Here is an 8,466-nt window from a genome sequence, read left to right as displayed (position 1 = left end):
TCAATTGCTCTTGGAAAAAATGTGAGTTATTAAAAAAGGAGGCATGTCGCCTCCCATACATACTAAAAACTTCTTAATACATATCTCTGGAAGGATAGAAAATCTCTCGAAGTATTTTAAATTTGTTATGGAGATTTATTTTATAAGTGCCGTACTGACAGAATAAATTTCATTAAATGGAAAAGGGAGAGCCGGGTTCGGCCTTATAATCTAAAGCTCTCTTGAGGCATTTGCTACAGTAATGAGAAGTGGTATTTTATCAAGGCCAGGTTCCTAAATTTGAGTTGGAAATATTAGAACTCACCGTGGCACCTCCAAGAAGGTTACACGTTCACGCGTCGTGTACCTGGAAACATTTTAAGGATTGATATCTTTCGTATGCCTAGCGCGCAGACGAGATTTTATAATTTCATAGTTTTAAACGGCCTTAACTCGCTTAAAAAATAACGAGCTATAACGAAATGGGCACAGAAATAAAATCTAACATCCTTAAGTTATTTTTCATATTTGTATAAAAGCGCGGGATGAAACCCGCGGGTATAAGCTAGTATTATATATATACATGTATGTAATCTAAATGTCGTGTACCTATCATTTTGCACATGATGTATATGTATGTACCATACATAGATTATATGAAGGGGTTAGAATCAAAAGGATCTAAGTAGATCTGATATGTTATTGAGATAATTAAGGTTAAAGTTGATTACTTATTGTAAATTCTGGGTAAATGCATTTGAAATGATTCTTGCCTAAATGAATGCAGAATTAACTAATTCAAAGAATGTTTACTCTTTGTCACCAAATAAATACTATATTTGACTATGCAAATATGGGTATAGCTTATATTTTCAAGAAATGTCACTTAGACCCTTATGATTCTAACCCCTTCATATTATACTCTATATATATAGATCCATATACTCTGTATTGTATGCATAGTATATTTAACATATATATATATATATATATATATGTAGGTTCATTTTCTTACACTAACATTTACATTTATTTCTTTACATTTATACAACATTTACATATATTTTTTTCTTTTGGTGAAAGCGATTGTGACTCAACTCAACGCTTTTCCTTAACACCTTTTCGAACTGCTGGCGACCTTCAGTTGCGAAAACCTCTGAAAGGAAACTTTACAAGTAAATAGTAGTATATACACTAGATACCAATTAAACATCTATTACCGCTTAAAACTTAGTTAATTAGCTTCAATTTTGTTAACGCCCTCTTCTTCTTCCTTCCACCATAATTGTTCCGTTGCTTCCTTTCATTTGGACCAAGTAGATTTTCTGAAAAAGTATTTAAATAAAAAGTAAAATGATTTTTGGATGTAATATAAACTCGGTCACCATTGATTCGAAGTATTCCTGTTTTTTCAGCTTTTCTTCGACATCTTTAGCTGCGTCAATACTGGCCAAGGGCAACGTTGCAGGTATCTCTATTTGCATCTCGTCTTCAAGTTCGCCTGTCAGACGACCGACCGAACGTAGCACTTTGCTAACCATTAGCGTTGTATTATCGATTGTCTGGAATACATTTATGTATTTACAACATTATACGGTATAAATTAATCAAGTCTTACATTTTTGTCACAAGCCCTCTCCAAATTTTGAAGGCGCTCATCAAACTTTTGTTGGTTAGCAATTATACACCCCTATTCTGCAACTCTTTGGCATTCGGAATTTGCGACGAATCGTAGAAATAGTATGCTGCAATCCGAATCGTATTTTCGAACTTTCGAAATTCGTAACAATGGCATGCCTAAAAACGAAAAAGTAAGCTTTTTCGCGTAATTTTGTACGAAAACAATTCTGTGTCGGAGGAGAGATAAAATATCGCACACCGTCTTCAAAAGGGTCACAACTCAAAACAATACGTTCGTCAGAAAATGCTAAAAAATTATTTCGTAGCACATGTTAATCATATGGGTAAGGACGTCTTTACCTTAGGTTTTTTTTTAACAAATCATAACAAAAATTTGCTCCAGCTTTTGCTGAAAGCTAAATAAAAGGTCTGTGTACATTTTTAGCGCATAATTTCAAAAATGCCAAATTTTGAGTTGTGACTCTTTTGAAGACGGTGTGCGATATGTAAATCGATGTGTGTTTGCAGGAAATATTAGTGTTGTACATTTAAACAGATAAATTTGCCTTTCGCACATACGTATATTTTTATCCACTGATTTATATAAATAAGCAAAAAAGAATCTTTGATGCCTTTTAGAGAAACTTGGGTCCGGTTTAGTTATTTGTATAATGATTTTCGGTTATTGTGTCCAAACGTATAACCCGATCCCAAATACTTTAACATACACGTGTAACCAAAGGATTAAACTTTTATTTAAAGTAAATTTTCAAATTTCCGACCACTAGCTTATTAATAAATTCGGCACTGTTGCAAATTTCGATGTGGGTTCTGCGCAAATATACTGTGGATGGCGTAGCCGGAGTGATATGCACAAGAAATGTTGTATAGCTTTGACATGCGGAAAAGTCCCTCTTCTCCGGCAACACAGAAAGGCGAATTCTACTTAGTAAGGGTTATAATCCCTAAGCGCGGCCGAAGGCAGAATCAAGCGCAATAGGTGCTGGACCTAACAAAGTGCGTGTTTTCAATGGCTTGGAAAAATCTGTTGTTGCATTAACTGGATTGGGAACCAGTTCTTCAAGCATAGGAGGAGTTTTGGCTTGTGGTTCAACAATTCAACCAGAAGCTGACATAGATGCGCCCATGGTCACTATGCCCGACAACTCCGCATATCTTTGTGAAATCATTCCCATAGCGCACCCTTCTTCCGCTGCTATAATTGCAAATGCAATAGAATCCATAGTTTCCTCCAAAATATGTAAAATCAAACAATTTTACTATAAATAAACGTTTCATGAGTGTTTTTTTTTTAATTCCTTTCCACTTTGTTTTCCTTCATTCAGCTGTCTTCGAAAAACAACTGACAGCTGGCAATGCTGCACATGTTTCCGCAAGGGTTGCAGCATGTGGATTTTTCGTTTTTCGTAGCGTAGCTATGAATTACAAATTACGAAAATTCGGGTTCTAGAATAAGGGGGATCGTTTTTTGGTTTTCCAAAATTTGCGCCAAAATAGTAGGTGAATCTGTTAAGCACAAACAAATGATGACAAATTAAATACCTAGTGCCGGACAAATTAATATAATAATTGCATACATATGTATATGGAAACTCAATTAATTATTCAAATATAGTACCAAAAGAACCCAATCTGACTTGTAAATGGGAGTAGTTTAAAAATAAATGTTAAGAATCCGAAAGCGTATTTACAAGTCAAATGGGGTTATTTTGGGGTTACCATTGTCAATGTATAAACTTATGGGCAGTTTTTATAAATTAAGTACCTGAAGACGAATCGACGTAAATTTTTGCAGCCTTCGACGTTGGTTGCTTGGTGAATTCTGCAGCCGCTGCGTTGAAGTTGGCAGAAGTTGCAAACCGTTTTTTAATTACAATCGTACCTATGAAATATTAAAAATATTTATTATAAACGCACATACAGTTAGTCTCAGAAGTTTTCGTTGTTTAGTTTTTTTCCGGAAATTCAAAATGTCTTCCATTATAAATCTTTTTAGTTTTTGCGAATTTTATAGAAAGATTGTAACATTTTATATGGTTTTGGTTGTAGAATGAGCCATATTTTAAAAGAAAATTAACGAAAAATACTTATAATGTAATGCCTTAAGCTAAGCGTACATGGTAGAGAAATCTCTCTAGAGTTTTATTGAAATAAAAATCTCCTCTCTCAATTAAGTTTACACGGTAGAGCAACTCTAGGAGATATTCACTCTAGTTAGAGACAAAATAGAGAAATCTCAACTTTTCTCTACCACGTACTCTACAAGCTGTGTACACGGTAATAAATAGTTACCTCTCACCTAGAGTTAGTTTTCTATCTCGAATTGTTGTCAACGCTTGTTGTTTGTATATGTATAAGTATTTATATCAAAGCCAAGATGTAGAAAATATAAGCCCTGTTCGCGTACGCACTACCCAGTAAAATACAGTACTAGTTTTACTGGTTCTTACTGGAATGCGTTTTCGTACGCAAAAACTTGCAAGAAACCAGCAAAAGAGAGAGAATTGAGAGAGCAAAAATGGCATCTGAACTTGCTTGTAGCCATTTCAAAATTTTACAATCTGTAATGAAATTCATTAGATGTGTTCGTTTAGAAATTATCCAGTAACTTGCCAATAACTCTCCAGTAACTTAATTTCTGAGAATTCGCTCTCATAGGACAAAAGTACAAGAACGCAAAACCAGTAAGAATTTGCAAGTTTTACGAACAGCTAATTAATTTGTTGTTTATTCGAAGCTAGTTGCTAATGAAACAATATATATTATATTTAAATAGGTTTATTTTGTCAATTTCAACTATAAAAACCTCATAAACATTTCTTTTATTAGTTTCAATTTCACCCAGCAACATGCGATCAACTGTTTTTCTCACTTGCAAGTTCTTACTAGCAAAAATTTACCCAGTAAAAGCTAGCAACTTCTCGAAAAGAAATGCCACTTTGCGCTCTCAATCCCATTTATTACAAGTTTTTGGGTACAAAAACACCAAAACGTGATAGTACAAACTATCGCGTAAAAGAACGCTACTATTGTCAAGACTTTACCATACGTCTCCGTAGAGCAAAAAGTCAATTTAGCTTGCTTAATAGAGCGTAGAGTTGTCGTAGAGTTTTCGATCTAGCTGCGTTGGACTGTGTACACGGCGAAAAAGTCTCGCTAAATAACTCTCACGAAGACTTTGTAGGTGAGTCTCTCGTAAAGCTCTATTGAGTGTTTACACGTCTCTAGCGAGATTTTTGCCTAAATCTCGCGTTTTTTCTCTATCGTGTACACTTAGCTTTAAAGTTTTACCTTCTCTTCTTTGCGATTTGGTGAGCGTATTTGCGGACCCTTCTGCCAAGATATCCGAATGGCTCATAAAAAAATCCAAGTTTCTGTCCATGCCATGAAATAAAAACAGTTTGTTGTTTGTTACTTTGTATACATTATAAAATTCTAATATATTTCATTTCATTTCATTTCATTTATTAATTCATTTTTGTACATGTGAGACTAATGTCCCTTAAAGTACATCGACTCATGGTAGACTGTAATATATACGTAGTACATTCTAAAATAACCTTATTACAGTATTTACAATATTATTATAAACGTAGAGCTTTAGTTGCAATGAAAAGAAAGAAGACATAGAAAAGGGGAAGTAGGAGAAAGAGAAAGGATTAGAGAAGCCATTAGGAGAAGAAAGTTTGCATTGTTTGCTTGAAGCGTTTCGCATCCTTAATAATTTTAACAGCTGGTGGAAGAGAGTTCCATAGCTGAACAGCATTACTAAAGAACATTCGAGAGGTAACGAGATGCGTACACCTAGGGATTATAATATTTACCACACGTTCACATTTCCCAAATTTTAACTTTTGAAACAAGTACTCCGGTTTTGCAGTATAAATCAGCTTGTGAATGAAGACAAGGTTTCTTATCTTAAGATAGTTTTCTAGGGTGTTGTCAAGTATTTGTCTAGTATAAACAGAGATGTGTTCATATTTCCGTTTCGAAAAAATGAACCGCGCTGTATTATTTAAGGCTTTTTGCATTCTCAACATTGATGTTTGGTCGAGTTTGGAGTACAATACCTCGCTATATGTGATTTGTGGAACTATAAGCATCTTAACTAATCTGAGTTTTACATCCTTTGGTAATAAATACGCAGTGCGATATAATGTCCTTAACCCGTTATATATTTATTTTACAAACCGAATAGTTTATATGGTCAGAACAGTTCATCCTTGCATTTACCTTAAAACCAAGATTAGTCACAACCTGGTCGAATTTTATATTAACGCCATCAAGCATAATCGGTGAAAGACCACTCAGGTTATGTTCTTCTTTAGATATGGCTAAAGCCTTGGTTTTCAGTGTATTTAGCTGTAGGTTATTTGATCGCCCCCAGTGAGATATACGTAAGAGATCTTCATTTATTCTACAGACTAGATCTTCTGACAATCCGATGGGCCGCGATAAATATATTTGCGTATCATCTGCATATAGATGTATTGTTACATTGCGGCAGCAATGCACTATGTCGTTTATAAAGATACAAAATAGTTTTGGACCCAATATCGAACCTTGAGGTACTCCAGACGTAACACGTTTTAGGCCAGATACTCTTTTCCCACACTGTACTTGTTGTAGACGATCAGATAGATAACTTTTCATAAGTTTTATTGCAAAGCTGCTGAAACCAAACATTTTTTTAAATTTCAACAGCAGTAGTTTATGTTCAATTGTATCAAAAGCCTTGCTAAAATCCAACAGCGCCATGATTGTTAAGTGGTTTTGGTCATATGCAGGACGAATATCTTCAAATATTTTTAAAATAGCTGTAGTGCAACTGTGACGTGCGCGGAAACCAGACTGATTTTCCGTTGATAATTTATTTTCATTTAGGTAGAATATTAATTGCCTCTCCAAATACTTTTCAAATACCTTAGATATAACAGGCAGAATACTTATTGGTCGAAAATCTTGCGGTAGTTCTGGATAATTTACTTTTGGTATTGGTAAGATATTCGAGATCTTCCAACTACTTGGAAAGACACAAGATGTAATTGAAAAGTTTATTATATGTGTGAGAGCAGAAATAACGAATGGTAAAATTAGTTTTAGAAATTTTAGGTGTATTTCGTCGGAACCCACCGCATTGGACCCAATCGCGTAAATAATCTTTACTATATCGTCTTCAGTAGCTACATTGAAATTAAACTCGCATTGAGAGACTTCTTGGGCATTTTCAATGTCCAAGCACAAGCTAGAATTATGAGTAGTATTCAGAAAGAAAGCGTTCATAACATCTACATCTATGTTACATATCTGTTCATCTATATTTCCTACACCTACTGATTTGAGATATTTCCATAGAATTCTCGGCGGCAAATTCGTATTTAGCTTGGTTTTAAAATAGGTCTGTTTAGCATTTTTAGTCAATAATTTCGCTTTGTTTCTAGCAATTCGGTACTTTTCCCATCTGTATTGCGTTTGGTTTCTCTTCCATTCAGAGTATTCCTTATTGCGATATCTAATTGCGTGCAATACTTTCTGTGAAAACCATGGTTTCTTAGCCGGAAAAGTGTTTATCTTACATAGCGGAACATATCTATCAAACAAGGAATTTACAAGGTGATTAAAGTGGTCTAATTTGGCGTCTATATTGGGGAAGAATAAGCACGCATTCCAGTCTAATAGAACTGCTTCGTTACTAAGTGACTGTACATTGACACGTTTGAAATCCCTATAGTACACTTCAGAAGATTGGTAACTTCTAGTAAAATTGATTCCATATGATAGAAACAACATATCATGATCCGAAACCCCACCCAAAGAGAGTTGTTCGAAATGATTAACATAATCACAATCACTTACACAAACAACAAATCTAATAGACTAGGTTTGCAATTAGGAGAAAAACGAGTGGCATGTTTATTAATTACATTAATTCCGCTGGATTTTAGATCATCCAGAAGCTTTTTTGCGTTCTGATCATTGCATAAAAGATCAACATTGAAGTCGCCACAACACACAATATGGTCATATTCTAAAATCAACTCAGAAATTTTTTCATGAACACTCGTCAGATCATTTTTCTTACAAGGATTGTAGACACAAATTACAAGACACTTAGACTTACTATCAACTATTTCAACAAAAAGACATTCAACAGCACTTGAGGAGTCCGATTTGAATTTTAATTCTGCTTTAAGTGACTTTCGGCAATAAATGGCAACACCACCGCCTCTTCCTGAAGTTCGGTCATTTCGACACAAGTTGTAAACACATATCCGATAGGTATTCGATGCAATGACAGGTTTAAACCATGTTTCTGTTATGCATATTATATCAAGGCTTACATCCGAAAAAAGGTAGTTAAAATAGTCGACTTTTTCGGGAGTGAGACTGCGAGCGTTTATGTGATAGATATTAAGACCCCTATGATGGCTACATACAAGCATTAAGATTGTTCTCAAGTGTTCATTGCTGGTTTTATATCTTTTTTGGTCGCTCATTAAATTGCGTAGAGATAAGAAAATGCTATCAAGAGAGATGCACAACAGATGAGAAAGGAAGACTTTGATGAAAGAAATTGGAAAAAGATAAAAATTAAATTGTTGGTATGTATAAAGCTAAATATGTAAATTGGTACTCTCAGTAAATAACATAAACCAATAGTTTCAAATCACTATTAAGTAGTATTAGTAGTAGTATGCGCTCACTGATCGAGTGACCTCTCCTTACGATGAACTACCAGCTGCAATACAATTCATTGTTGCGATATCAGGTACCTTCAGTGCTTCAATTTGTGGACGTACGCGCACATACACGTGGCCCCGCATTGAAAACGCGGACGACAGCCGG

General features: G+C 34.8%; 1 long non-coding RNA gene across 1 annotated transcript; it reads right to left on the bottom strand.

Moving 5' to 3' along the window:
- Positions 1 to 799: 799 nt before the first annotated feature.
- Positions 800 to 1,736, bottom strand: LOC108366413 (uncharacterized). The gene is made up of 4 exons (XR_001848080.1): positions 1,598 to 1,736; positions 1,365 to 1,541; positions 1,200 to 1,304; positions 800 to 1,146 (listed from the first exon to the last, which is right to left on the bottom strand). It is a non-coding gene; the product is annotated as an uncharacterized LOC108366413 (long non-coding RNA).
- Positions 1,737 to 8,466: the final 6,730 nt, after the last annotated feature.

This window comes from Rhagoletis zephyria, unplaced genomic scaffold (genome assembly GCF_001687245.7).
Source record: "Rhagoletis zephyria isolate East Lansing unplaced genomic scaffold, Rhagoletis_zephyria_1.1 Rzeph_scaffold_02259, whole genome shotgun sequence".
NCBI lineage: Eukaryota > Metazoa > Arthropoda > Insecta > Diptera > Tephritidae > Rhagoletis > Rhagoletis zephyria.
The sequence above is the reverse complement of the archived record's forward strand: the minus strand, read 5'-3'. Positions and strand labels throughout refer to the sequence as shown.